Source organism: Melozone crissalis, unplaced genomic scaffold (assembly GCF_028551555.1).
Source record: "Melozone crissalis strain CALT ecotype California unplaced genomic scaffold, PUWL_Pcris_2 ptg000057l_1, whole genome shotgun sequence".
NCBI classification, from domain to species: Eukaryota; Metazoa; Chordata; class Aves; order Passeriformes; family Passerellidae; genus Melozone; species Melozone crissalis.
The window spans coordinates 4,450,160-4,465,250 of NW_026535835.1; the positions used below are offsets into that span (position 1 = coordinate 4,450,160).

At 43.8% G+C, this 15,091-nt stretch overlaps 1 protein-coding gene across 3 annotated transcripts in view; it reads right to left on the minus strand.

The window, feature by feature from the left end:
• Positions 1–14,559, minus strand: part of CLIP2 (CAP-Gly domain containing linker protein 2) — a 92,351-nt gene extending 77,792 nt beyond the window's left edge. The window contains exon 1 of one of the 3 annotated variants that reach the window (XM_054287154.1): positions 14,316–14,559. The gene's annotated coding sequence lies outside the window, so the exon portion shown is untranslated. Of the gene's footprint in view, positions 1–757; positions 1,123–14,315 lie in introns of those variants that run through there. The other 2 variants (XM_054287155.1, XM_054287153.1) reach the window with 2 other exon arrangements.
• Between the last annotated feature and the right edge of the window lie 532 nt (positions 14,560–15,091).

Consider the following 15,091-nt stretch of genomic DNA (forward strand, 5'->3'; position numbering starts at 1 on the left):
GGTTTGCAGGCCTGTGAGACTGATGCTCAGCAGAGCAGCAAATAACACTCGGTGCTGACACAGTGCTTTGTCTCCCAGCGCTTCCAAAACGCCGCTGCAGCCTCTGTGGGTAGTGTGGAGATAACAACTCCTGCCTCTGCTGCATCCCTGGATGCTGCCCCAAACACCCTTTGCTGTTTGTGAAAGGGGCAGATCCCTCCTTCACCTGCCTGGCTGCTCCTGCCAATGTCAGCAGCTCAACCCGGGCCTTCCTCAGAGGCACATCTCGCACCAGACAAAAAACCCACATCAGATCCTGCAGGATGTGCTTAATGTCATATCTGGATCGTTAAACAAGAAAACACGAGCGAGGACACTGAGCCCAGCAAGCAGCCAAGCCTCCCAGAGACAAAAGACAAATTTCCTCCCGTTCCAAACCCAAAACTCGCTCGGCCACGGATGCTGACACCCCCTCCCACCTCGGTCTCCATGGCACCAGGCCGCTCCAAGGCGCCGTTCCCGTGCCCCAGGAGCGGGGAGCGCGCCCCCGGCAGGCCCGGGGCTCTGAGGGTGCGCGCCCCCGGCAGGCCCGCACCCCTCCCGCAGCACCGAGGGAGCCAGCCGGGCTGCCGGGGATGCTCGGTGCCTTCCCCAGCCCAAGGACAATGCCGCCCATCGGTACCGAGCGGCGCATCCCCGCTGCCCGGGCTCCTCCCGCACCCTCTCCATCCATCCCTCCATCCCTTTGTTGTGCCGTCCCTCCCGCTGTCCCCCTTACCCTGTGCCGCCCTGCTGCGGGGCAGGGGGCTCGGAGCCTCCGCAGGATGCGAGCCCGGCCGGCAGCCGCCCTGCCACTCCCTGCGCGGCCGAGCCCGGAGCCGAGAGCCGGGAGGAGGAGGAGGAGGAGGAGGGAGCTGGGCGGCGGCTCGGGCAGCGGGGGCGGAGGAGGATGCGGGGCCGGCACCGCCGCTGCTGCTGCCGGGCCCACACGAACAAAGGGGCCGGTCCGGGGCCGCCCCGCGCCGAAATCCTCCTGGTTGCCGGGCCCTGGCGCCTCCCGGAATGGGGTGGGAGGGTGGAAAGGCAGCGCCGAGGCTCCTCCTGGCTGCCCGCAGCTCCGAGCGCTCCTGCTCTAAAATCTGAAATAATCGTAAAATCGCATTTTGCTCGCTGGAGCCGCCGCCTCCCTCCCCGCGGCACTGGGATGGGGCTTTGGGAAGGAGGAGCTCTCCAGGCGCACCTGAATTTAGGTGGTAGCGATTTTGATTGATAAAAGAAGGGAAGGGCAAGAGGTGCTTCCCATTAAAAAAAAAAAAAAAAAAAAGGGGAGACACCTCTAATTAGCCGGGATTTAACCGGAAAAGCAGCAAAGAGAACACACCTGCAGCTTGGAAACTCGTTGATTTAAAGCTAGGATGGCCGGGCTAAGGTGGTGACCATCACTTGGCCTTCACTTCTTCCTGCTGCTCCCTCCCAGAGCCGTGCCTGGGCTGACATTGCACGGAGATACAACGGAGCAGGGCCATACAATCATTTAGGATGGAAAACCCCGTAAAGCTCATGGAGTCCAACCACTCCCCAGCACTGACAAGGCCACCACTGCTCCGTGTCCCCAGGTGCTAATTCTGCACATCTGTTAAATCCCTCCAGGGATGGTGGCTCCACCACTGCCCTAGGCAGCTGTGCCAGGGCTGGACAAGCCTTTTGATCAGGAAATTTTACACAATATCCAATCCAATCTCCCCTAGTGCTACTAGAGGCTATGTCTCTTGTCCTGTCCCTTGTTCCCTGGGAGCAGAGTCTGACTCCACCTGGCTGCACTTTCCTGTCAGGGAGTTGTGGGGAGTGAGAAGGTCCCCCTGAGCCTCCTTTTCTCCATGAAAAGGAGCATCCCCAGCTCCCTCAGCCACTCCTCATTACACTTATGTGTCAGACCCTTTGCAGCTCTGCTGCCTTTCTCTGTACATGTTCCGGCACCTGTCTGGTGCCTGTGCCCTCAAACTGCATCCCTAATTTAGACAGGAGTGAAAGTGCTTGGCACAAAGGCCATAACTCTGCTCCGTGTACTTTATTACCTCTGCAGACACCCACATCACCCAAGGGGCAGCCCAGGATATTTTGCACATCAGATGCTGTGGTGGGAGGCCCCAGGGTATGCAGAAAGAAGGGAGGCTCCCACCCAGCAGCAATTCCCAGATCTGTGGCTGTGATGCTGCTCTGATTTGCCTGTGGGAGCCCAAAAAAGCAGAGATAGAAATGAAGGAGGTGCAGGCAGCAAAGCAGAGAAGAATAGAGCTGAGGTCAACTGAGCATCACCCAGAATATAAGATTTGACAGTCCTGGCTTTAGCAAGATGACCCAGTCCCAGGAGGCAGCTGTAGGCATCCTCATTTCTCATCTTGCAGGGAGGAAGCCAAAGTCAGAAGTGAAATGGTTGGTCCAAGCCAAAAATAGAACCTGAAGCACCTGACTTCAACGCCTCTGCTTCAACTGCTACTTACTGTATTTCCCTGACATTTTCCTACATCCAGGCTCAAGTCATTGCTTTGCAGTCTGTATACAAGAATTTTTGTCTCCCCTCCAATCTGTAGTTGCCTAGGGAGACAGTATGGCACCAGGAGAAGAGTGAGATGAGAAGGTGCCTATTGAATCAGGCTTGGGCTCCAACAGACCTTCTCACTTCTCCATCCAGCTCCACCCCTGCTATGCCAGCTCAGTCAGTCCCCATCCTTATGACCAAGTCTCTTTCCTTACCCAAAAGGTGGCAGAGCAATGATGGTGACCTCCCTTTGTGAGACTAACAAGAAGCATTACATGCAGACATGCATTTGGTAAGGAGGAGTATAAATTTAAAGAAGTTCTGAAAAAAGAATCCTCTTTAATATTTTCAGGTGCTTCAGGGTAGGGTTTCAAATCAGGAATTGCTTATAAGTTAAACCTCATTTTTGATCAATCGGACAATTTTATGCTCAATTTTACATGCACTAATTTGTTATCAGTACAAATAACTTCCACATAAATGTTTAAATGACAGCCCTGTTCTGCATGACAAAGAAGGTCAGCAGGTCTGGGGTTATATTTTGCCTGCAAAAAGTATGTGGCTCTGGGAGGAGAATCAAGTCCACTGGCTTCAATGTGATGAAGCTAGAAAAAAGTTCACAGCTTTTGCAGTCATTTCCTTGAATAATTTTGACAAATCTGCCTCTCTGCTAAACTTTCTCTGGGGAATTTCCAGGGAGAGCAGGAAGGATCATCCAGGGACAGAGCTCTGGCAGTGATGTGGCTGAAGTGCCTGTAGATTTGAATTTGTGTCTTCTATCAAGTGCTCTCCCACAAAGCTGTCCCTCAGCTTTTGTTGTTCCTGCTTGTCACAAAGCTTCAGGATGACTATAAATGTTGAAATGCCATCATCCCACAGGCACTACTATTTCCCAATAACCATTTCTTTATTCACAGGAGCTTATGTGCAGGCAAAGAGCCCCTAACTGATATCCCAGACATGGGAGAGCACAGGAGACACGTAATTGTTAATTTTACACAGGTGAGCAGAATAATGACTTTAATTAAACCATTATATGTAGAGAACTGGTATGTAATCTCTGACATCTCTGGGCTATCACATTTGCCTGATAATACTCTCTACTACTCTCTTGTTTTCTCTGATATGATATATATCTTGTTTTGAAAGGTGGCTTCTCACAGATAGGCAAAACTGTCTCCACTTGAGTGATCCATTACTGGGATTTGACAAGTATTTGCATTAGCTGTTGGGATCTCTAAAAAACTTTACTGCTGTTTTCTTTTAAATTACTCTGACAAACAGAAGCATCACACAGACAATGTAGCATAAAAACCAAGGGAATACTCATGCCTGCATCTAGGGAAACAAAAAGAGCAAACATTTTGTGTTTTGCTGTTATCTATATTTTTTAAATAAAGACAGCCAAAGTGTTGAAGTACCTTTCCATTTTATTCACCAGCATCAGAGATAAAGCACCTCTCTGGAAAGAGCTGATGAGACACTCAGCTTGTCACATAGCAGTAAGTTATCCACAATAATGCCCCAATCCTTCACTTGTTCCCCAAAGAGAGCAACTTTTAAAGATGCCAGTTCACATAAAGGCCACATGAAGGGGTGGCATCAAGACCCCAGGTGCCAACAAGGGCTTGAGTTGAATCCCTTCATTCTTTTCCCTACCACAGGCCTATAAATCCCTACCTCTATACTGTGGGAATTGAGTGGTGGCAGAAACTACATTTGAAAATATTGCACAACTTCATTGCTGTCAACTTTCAGTTCTGTGATTTCCAGCACCTCAAAGGTGCAGCTGCAATGACAGCCTAAGCTCCTACTGTTCAGTCAGGCTGACACTATAAAGAGCCTTCTGCATCTGGGGGCAGAACACAAAATTCCAGCACTGGTGGGAGGAACAAGATTAAAGCAGTGATCTGAAAAAAAAGCTGTTTTTTTCCTTTGATTACAGAGCTGCTGAAAGACCTTCTTATCTTGAGGATCAGTGGCTGCTTTAGGCCTTACTCATTCTAGGCCAAGACTAAAGTTCAGAAACTTCTTATAAACAGTCCTTAAATGAAAATTAGGATCTTGCATGGTTGCAATGACTCAGCCAAGTGGCAACATGTTTTCAGGCATTTGTTATCTGACCCAGAGCCACCACAAGGCCTCTAATATCCAGCAGATTCTGTTGTGTCTAGATAGGTGAGAGAAACCTCTCATCTTCAGACATTTATATCCAAGCCAACTCTCTAGGCTTTCTATGTAATGAGTGCAGAGGAACAGACTCGGGGGTAGAATTCCCCTTATTGTACTGCAGGCACCTAAAATGGATAAATTGCTCTCCTAATGATGCTCTCCTCCATCCATGAATTAAAGAGATATTTGAGAACTAGCCAAATGAGATGTTTGAAGTGATGAGAATCCCACTCATCTCCCTTCCAGGAACACTCAGCACAGCTGATGGAGCTTATTTGGGTACACACAGCTCAGAGGTGTGTGCTGGGTGCACTTCTGTCTGAAGGCCTCACTTTGTTCTGTTTCACTGGAAGAAATGAGACTTTTGGCCAGGATTTCACATGGGCAAGGTCTAGCTCCAGGACCCTTTAGGGGAACATACATGGCTTGTGCAGTGTGCTGGAAAGAGCTTTGGGAATGGCTTTCTACAGCTAATTTCTGTGAGTTCCTGTCTATTTCTTAACATAAAAGGAAGTGTGGGTAGAAATATGTTGAAGGATCATGGCAGTTCTCAGTAATTATGAAGATCAAGAGGAGCTCCTACTGCTTTTTTAGTGTGTTTCCTATACTGAAATTAGTGCATTAGCTGTTACTTAAATTTACTCCAACCATCAGTATAATTTAATCATTAACACAGCCTCGTTCCTGTTGTTCCACATTTTGAAAGTAAACTACCTTGCTGCAGTAGCAGTGATTCCAAGGAATGTGGGACAGCACTCCACAGAAAAATAAAACAATAAGATGGATCATGCTGCACGATTGAAGAAATATTGCCATTTTCATGTTTCCTGCCCATGAACCCAAAGGCAAGGGGTTGTTCAGAGAAATTCAGCATCCATTAAGTGAAGGCCTTCTGAAATTCTGTGTTTGTCCAAATACCCTATGCAAGTTCACACTGGCAGTGGAGAATTTGCTCTTTTATTAAGTCAGTAGATTATTGTCAGTCTTTCATCTGAGGATGAAGCTGCTCTTTACAGATGAAGTAAATGAGTCATAGAGAGGAGAAATAATATCTGTGAATATAGCTGTTCATTCAGCTGAGACAGAAATGGGTTGGTTGACATCTGTATTTCAGAGTCAAGTATCTACAACTAAGCATGACAGAAAAAAGCAATACAGGAGGATCAGAGCATGGAGAGACTGAAGGGAGATTTGGCAGTAATGAGCATAACATCTTATTCATGGGTGGCAGGGAACAACCCAGCAAAAAAACAGATGTTAAGTAGTGAACAAACCATTCCAGCACAGTACCACATATTTATTTTCCCTGTTATGTTTCTTTTCCCTATCCCCACATTGCAAAAAACCCCATATTGCTATATTTTTGTCCCTGGTAGATCTAGAAGTACATAAGCAGATCAATCTGGGCAGCAGATGAAAAGAACCTTGTTGGAACCACTCCATCATTGCCCTAAAGGCCCTAAACCTTGTTGCTTGTCTAAATCAAGACTAAAGAGCAGACTGTCCTTTATTAATTCATTTTCAAAGATCAGGGCAACTGCTAATTGCACTTACCCAGGCTGGCACAGAGATAAAAGAGACTTGTAAGCCTCCTGACCTCAAAGGTGAGCAAAAAACACCTTATTTTGTAGACCTGGAATCCAATTTGAGAGGGATAAGTTTATTGTCCAAGGGTCCCTCTAACACACAGAATCCAGGTAACCAGATCCTGGCATTATCATGTTCTTCATCCAGTTCTTGCACTTCTCTTTATACACATTCAATCCAGCTGTAGGGCTCCCAGTGTAGTGTCCTATAGTCTATTGTTTAGGAGAAGCATAGCCTGTTTTATAAACCTCTGATAATTCCCTGTATAATTCCATGTGTCCTCCAAAAAACAGGGAGACAAAGATCCACCATAATGGGGCAAGTCTGCATTTTTTCACTTGTCAAAGCATCATGAGCATGCCTACAAACTGTCCAAGCTCAGTCTCAATGCATTGCAAATCAAAATTCCTTCTAGATCAATATTTTTTATTGGATGTCAAAAAATTATTCCCCTCTATATGGCTCTTCTTGTTGTCACCAGGGGTGTCACGATTTATTGTGTTCTCTGACCTCATTAAATAAGTTCTGTAACAAACTGGAGCCAGCCTGTACTTTGTGAGAAAAAAGCAAAAAGCTGTTTGTTTCCATGTTGTTTGGGCCTGGCCACAAAGACTGTTTTAGACCCAAAAGAAGCACCAGATGTTTTCTAGCAGAGCTACAGAATGTGCTGTGAGAGGCAGGAGAATCCTGTTTCCTTTTCATGAACTGGAGCATGTTAGAGGATCAAAGCTGACGGACAGGAGCCAGGATGAAAAATTTCCTATCTCTGCCCAAAACTTCAAAAAAGATTTCAGTACTACAACCAAAGCTGTGTTTAATAGGGAAGGGGAGGGAAATGAGGCTTCAATTCTGACACTTAAGCCAGGATTTTAAAATGTCATCAGTAGGCAGTGCCTGGACATGGCTTGGAATGCTGCTGTGGCTGTGGGCATTGAAACATCCAGTTCAGTTTCCCAGCCTTTAATTCTCCAGAAAAGCAAAACCATCCTTAAAAAGTCTCTGACTCTGTAATTTAACATAGGGAATGCTTTCCCAGAAGATCCCAAGGCACACAAGGAACAATCTTTGTAACAACTGGCAGATGAGAAAAATTGGAGCATGAAGGCCCACAGTCCCATGCAGGATCACCTCCAGTCCACTGATTCCCAGTCACTAAAGCAGCCAGCTGGTCCCAAACAGGTTTGTGTAGTGGGTGTGATGTAAATCTCACAATAATGAGCTCTGCCAGAGCTGTATGTGAGGTCTGGAATAGCAGCAATTTTCTTTGTAAGGCAGGAGGGGTCTGGAAAAGGTAGGAGACTGTTAACAGTACAACTAACTGCCCTCTGCTTCCTGCCAAAAAATGGATATTTTTAATTAAGGAGAGGTTTCAACCAAAGGCCATGTCTGACCTAATTTAAATATCACAGTATTGGGCAGAGCATAAATGTAAATGAATAACATGAATAAATAAATAAATAAATAAATACATACATACATACATACATACATACATAAATAAAGATCCTGCCCACAGTAATGGGCAGAGCATAAATACCCAAACCCTCAGCACATCATGTCTCAGGACTGATGGAATAGGCTCTTATCCTGTCACCAGGAGAGCACTGCAGAACCATCCACTGATCCCTGCTCTCAGTTCTCAGCAAGATGGTAAAAGGTTTAAAGAATAAAGCTTTATAAAAAAGAGAGGTTTTTTAAATGTAGAAATATTATTAAAAGGTTTGTAAAAGGAGGTTATTTCTTTATGCAGAAATAATATGTCCTGTGACAGGAGAGTTGCAAGATGCCCCAAATGACCTCACTCACCAACTGGATATTGCTGCAGGGATTGCCAGGAGCTAAGGGCAGCCTTGACTCCCAAAATCTCAGCCTTGCTAAAACAGATGTAGAAAGGCTGAGAAAGCTTGATCCTTTGCCAGGTCTTCATTTTCATTTTAGAATGTTTATTACAGAAAATCCTTTATAACATGGATTTTGGCTGTCAAATGCTGCGATATAACCCAGATCCAGGAACTTGCACACACTCCTTCAGTTTCCTGTCAATTTAATTGTATTAATTGCACTACATGAACTACATATGTTCCAGTAAGAAAGAATCACTGTCAAAATGCAGCCAGTGTGATGTTCTGTAGAGCACTGTACAGCAACACATGAGAATTGGATCCTACTCCATTTTTTGGTTTTACTGCTGGTGTAAAATGGAAACTCCCTCCATGTCAACAACTGCTTTCACAACAGCAAAATAGAAACAATGATACTAACCTGATCTGTAAAGTGCTTTAACTCATCAGAATGAATATGGAAGGCACACATTCAAATAGCTAATGCTGCCTTCTCTCTTCCAGCCCTAAGTACTGACAGATGAGCTCAATATTATATACAACAAATGTGAAGATAATAAGTAAAAAACCCTCAAATATAAAGCTAACAAGTGGGAAAATACAATTAAGGTAAATTATCCTGTGGAATTCAATCCCAAAATATATTAGAGGTAATTAGCATACTTATTTTGCAGCAGTAACAATGTTAATTCTAATTAAAATTTAGAAGTATGAGACAACTCAATTATTGGAAAAAAGTAAACTTCTCTGAACAGATTCTGTCATTGTTGTATATCACACTTGAGGCTTGTTTCTCTTTTCTTTGAGCCTGTGGTAACTGTGAGCTTCTCAAAGGGGGTATTTGCCTGAACAGGCTTCTGGCCTGTTCCAATAAGTAATTCACCTGTACCTTCCACTTCACATCCTCTGCAATACTTCTAGGAATGTCTGTGGTAACAGAATAGAAATAGCAGGTTACTATCTGAGATATTTATTGAAGAAAGCAAACAAGAAATTAAAATAACCTTTTTTTTAAATGCAAAACACAAATATAAATTAAGCCATATAATGCCCATTTAGCATGCTAAGAAAAGAGATGAACATACTTCCAAACTGGGCTTAAAATGTCATGGAAACAGCTGTCCTCCCAACAGACTGAAATTCATTTATTTATTGTATCCAGGCAAGTTTGGCAGAGAAACCCCCTGCATTCACACCTATGTATCACACCAAAAGCTGTGATTTTTAAGCAGACTACAAATACCAACCCAAAATCCAAACAAATGATTGTACCTTGTTGGGGGTTTTTTGTTTGCAAGTGGGGTAGATTTAAGAGATTATTAATGCTTTGTGACATCAAGGTGGTAAAACAAAGCCATATTGCACTTCCAGAGAGAATTGCCTTGCAAATGACACACTGCTGTGACTTTCAGGTCCCAATAGTCAAGGAGCTCAAGTCTAACAATTTCCCCACTTACAAAATCTGCTCATGCAGATCCTTCTTCACAGGGCTGATTGATGTGACTGAAGCCCTGAAGTTGTTTCCATGGAACATAAAGAGGATATTAGAGATAACCCCTGTAAACAGCACTTCAAACTTGCAGAGCAGTTTCACTCTCCCTATGCCCACATTGCAAAAAAACAATATTGCTATATTTAAAGGCCAGTTTGTGTCCCTGGTAGATCTAGAAGTACATAAGCAGGTCAATCTGGGCAGCAGATGAAAAGAAAGTAGAACCTTGTTGGATTTACTCCATCACTGCTGCCTTGGGACTGTGCTGTTTTGAGAGGTGCCAAGTGTATGAAAAATCTTGTAAGCCTATATCCCAGAGCAGATAGAAGAGGGAAATACTTCTGTACCAGTATGGGCTTGCAGGAGGCAGGCATCATTGCCAACACAAAACAAGACCTGTCCCACAACAGTTGTGCCATTTGTTTTCACAGGAAATGTGCCTGGGGACTGCCAAAGCCAAGGCCTCAGCAAGGACATGCTGCCACCCAGCTCTCCTGGAATCCCTGATCTTTGCAATCACTTCCCAGCTCCACAACCCACATTCCTGCCACCCAGCTCTCCTGGAATCCCTGATCTTTGCAATCACTTCCCAGCTCCACAACCCACATTCCTGCCACCCAGCTCTCCTGGAATCCCTGATCTTTGCAATCACTTCCCAGCTCCACAACCCACATTCCTGCCACCCAGCTCTCCTGGAATCCCTGATCTTTGCAATCACTTCCCAGCTCCACATTCCTGCCACCCATCTCTCCTGGAATCCCTGATCTTTGCAATCACTTCCCAGCTCTACAAGCCACATCCCACAGCTGGCCTGTATGAGCTTGTCTCAGTGAGAGATAATTTTGTCACCACTGCCATGAAACTTCATCCAAGCACCCAGTGCTAGAAGAACATTCTGCTCCCAGCCTGCTGAGTTAAACAAGGAATAGCAGCCCCAATTTAGCAAAAGTCATAAATCCAGGTTTAACTCCACCTACAGGAAGTATCTCCAGGAAATCATTAGATTAATCAGCTGCACAGCAAGTGGCTTGCAGGTGTAGTTCCCTAATCAGAATCAGGCTTTCCCTGTGCTATATTTTTTGAGGTGCAGTGGGATGTCACTAAGAGACAGCATAAGCTTTTAGTTTCTAAACCTTTCATTTCTTCAATAAAGATCCACTTTGCTGTAGCATAGGATTTTCTAATTGTACTCTTCCCTTCTACTCTGTTTTCCAGCTACATAAAGAAGTCAAACACCTTGCTTACACTGACAGATGTATTAGGGAAATAAAGGCTACTTCTGGCAGCTATCTTTTCAAACATTCATTTCCATAAAATTCCAGTTCTAATAAACAGATTTATAATCCACAATCTAGACCAGGTGGGGTATATCAGGTTCCTCTGTACACCCTTCACTTGCTGTGCATGTGTGCACACAGCATGCTGTAGCACTGTAGCCTACTTTATTTTCTGTAAGTAATATTTCCATTCTGAGATGAGGTTTACTAAGCACAGTTGTGATTATTACACTGATACAAGGGAAGTTCATGACGGGGATTTTGCTGTATTCTGCTTGTATTAGGTCAAACCATCCACTCACAGTTAAGCCCAGCGAAGCTTCTGGCAGATAATCTGTACAATCAATCCCATTTTTAAACTGCTGTAGATGCACTTTACAACAAAGATTGTGTTTGCAGCTCTGCATTTCCCTATTGCACTCCAACAAGTCTCCTATATCACCCATCAACAGGAGATGAACCCTGCAAGGCAGAGAAAGCAACAACACAAGCCCAGCTCATGTTCACCCTAATGACAATATGGAACATTTTGTGACCTTTCAGCACCTTTATCACCTTATGCCATGGCATTTCAGGAGGTTTTAAAACAGGAATTCACTGATCAGACAAAAAGGGATGTCTCTGAAGAACAGTATAATCACAGAGGACTTAGAGCACACAGTTTATACAGCCCTACTGCTTGGGAAGCACCTTGCTGACTAACAATCCTCCTCTAGTGCAGCAATAAACTATATTTTACATTAATAACAACTGAAATATAGAGCAAATGCCTTGAACAACTTTGTTTAAGAAGTGGATGAAATAACCAAATAATATCCATTGTACAAGTGGAAGAATCTGCATTTCATGTTTAGGGATTAAAACTAATATTCTTCAAAATCTAAGACCTTTTTCTGAGCTATTGGTCAACTTGTATTTAACCAAACCTTTACAGTGTCCTACACAACCACCTTGCATGTACAAATATGTAAATACATGCATATGGACATGCTTATTAATATGCATAAATCCTGCACAAATGTAATTGTTTAAGTCATTAAAGGAGGAAGTCAGATGTGCTCAGTATAGGGAATGAAGGCCAAACCTCTCTCTTCTTGGGCAAGGCATTTAAAACTTTCCTGGTTTAGTTTTGCCACGTGTATATTGGCAGCATCTTTTTTCCAATAAATGTGCCAGCTGGATGAAAGAGGTTTTTAGCCATTCAGGTAAAGTTTCTATCAAAATGTCACCGACAAGCATACATGCAGAACTGGAAAGCTAAATCCCAGAACAGACTTGTAAACAATTACGAAAATATATCTACCAAACTGACCTGTTCTTAGCTGATATGAGTACTGAATTCAGGGACTGTCTTAGGAGAATTATGAAGGAGGATCCAGAAATGGTGTGGGAATCAGTCTCAGATCTCAGCTCTGGTACCAGTATAACAGTCAAAAGAAATGTCTACATGAAAAGCTCTGCTTGGCAGCCTGGAAATCTCCAGGACAAATGATGTTTAGGGGATAGTAGTTCCTAAAGCCCAGAAAAAAAACCCCATAGTAAATACTTTTGGTATTTACTCATATGGGTAAGAAAGTAGTATTTGACATCCCTTCACTTCATCCATTAAGTCTTCAAAGTAGGAGCTCAAGCACAGTAACCAACAGAGTAAACATTATTATTTAATATTATTGTTTGCATATCCTGTCTATTAAATCTGAAAAAAGTGCCAAGACAAGAGGAGCTGCAAGGAAAATTAAGCTAATGCAAAAGAATCTTGATAAACTCTTGAAACTCATAGAAAAATCAATGTGTGTGTGATTCAGCTATGACAAGAGATTGTACAACTCTGCATTCATCTGGACAGATAATAAAATAAGAAGGGGAAAAAAAGGTGGGGAAGAGACTGAAAACCAAGCATTAGACATCAAAAATTTCAGTTCAAACTGCAATGTTTTAATTCCTTAGTTACAAACTGCTTAAAATAAGGTATTACAAAGTCAGCTGTTCCTCAGTGCTGGCTCCAGACAGCACAGCTCACACTGCAAACAGCCACTGGACAAAACTCTTGAGCCCTTTCCTCTCTCCTCTGTTCTCCTTGTCAGCGAGGCCAGAGGCATCAGCAACCACAGCAATAAAAAGCACTGGCAGTGGTTTCCTCCTTTCGTGGCTCCAGGAGAACAGCTCATATTTTATTCATGAAAAATGAGGCCTCTGGAGGTCTAAGCAAAAAAAACAGGAAGCAAATATTTCTTGGGGACAGTTGGTCACAGGCTGGCGAGTGTCCAGGACACCAGGGAGGAGGGGCAGGGGTGCAGGGTGGAAGGATGAAAGCTGCTTTCCCTGCAGCCTTCCTGCCAGGGTAGGAAGGGAGATCACAAAGGGCAAACTGCACCCAGAATGTCTCCTGTGCTGACCCAGAGGGGAACACAGCTGCTGTCCTGCAGTGGGAATCCTGCAGGGAGTCACTGCCTCAGAGGGGCAATCCAAGATGTGCAGTCAGCACAGAGGCATTGAAGGATGGGATCCCTCCAAGGTTTAGTTGGGAGAGCTTAATATTTACCCCAGCCACCTGCACAAGTTTTTACTTTGAGTTCTCTGGGTAATTCCTCTCCCCACTTTGCCACTCTTCACTCATGTCCCAAAATCACATCACTCTGAAGATTGTTTTGCAAGTGCCTTTTAGAATAGGACCACTCCTGAGCCCAGAATAAGCACCTTAATGGGAAAAGAGATCTCTTCCCAGACAGACACACAGCCCTCTTCCATTTCCTTGTGCCCCCAATAGCAGATCCCCTTGTTACCAGTAGAGAAAACAATCCTCTGCAATCCTTTGCTTTCCTGAGATGATGTGAAGGTGCAAATGTCCTTTGTCAGCTCCAGTTGTGTGCACAGGAACAGCCATCAGTCCCTCACAGCTCAAACCCAACACACAGCACTGGCTGTGCCTCCCCTCTGGAGCCTTTCCATCACCACAGAACTTCCATAAAGTTCTGAACTTTAATTATTTTGCACAGGACACTAACAAAAACTTTCTGAGAAGCCTGAGCTTGAATTCTGGAATCTTAAGGGAAAGAAAGATGCTACTTGTTACTTTCTGACAGACTTCCTAAGAGATGACACATGCAGAAGAGTTATTTCTTGAAAACTACAGAAGAAATGTAAATGTTTTACATTGTTTTAATTACTCCATTGTTTTAATTACTGCCTAATGAATTTTAGCCCTCAGAATATCTCCCTTGTATGGCTGAGCAAATGAGAAACAAGTCATAGCAGAGCAGTCAGAATGAAAGGAAGAGGAAAAACCAACACAAAAACCCACACACATGAGGAGAGGCAGAAAAATGCACACAAAGATCTGAAGATTAATAACTCCTTTTTTATTTTTTGTTATTTTTCTCACATTTTCTATCATGATCATTTTAAATCAAACCAGACTCGACCCTTACCTTGACCTTTTGCTAAATTCATCCTTTATGCTTTAGGAACTTGATGCCTTGGAATAAAAAAACTCTTCCTTCTGATACTTCTAAATCCATGCTCTGCAGACTTGAATGAATCCAGAGTTCCACAGCCTGGACTGGAAGTTAAATCCTGGACTGTTGATATTGATATTGCATTTCCATCTGTGCCATGTACAGAATAAGTGCAGATGAATGTTAAGATTTATTCTGTTGCATTCAGCCAGACAAGGTCTCTGATGAAGTTTTGCCCAGCATTTAAGAGACTAGAGGAACTGAAATGGGTTGCATAATGCCATGCAGAACCAATTAGGGGCAGTCAGGGGAGAATGTTCCCAGACTGCTAATGCAAGGAATGAGCACAGAAAGTACAAATGCTGGATGCACTCTGGCAGCACTGTGCTGTATCATGGCTACATGGTGTCTGACCAAAAGTCAAGCAAAACTTGACTTGAATAATACTCGAATAATGTTACTTTGTAACTTTAAAAAGTACAATTCACTTTATACCAGATTTGTTGCAAATTTCTTTTGAAGTTTCTGGTAAACATAAATCAAGCCACTCCACATTCCCATTTTTATGAGAAACAGAGACCAAGTGTTACATCTGAAAACACAAAGAGAGTGGCACACTGGTAAAAGAATGCATGAACCCATATTGCCTACCTACATCTCAAACTCTTGGATTGTACCAATCAGAGCCCCCAAATCATTCCTCTGATTCTGCACCAGCTTGGGGCTGAGTCTTCAAGCAGAAAGCTCAC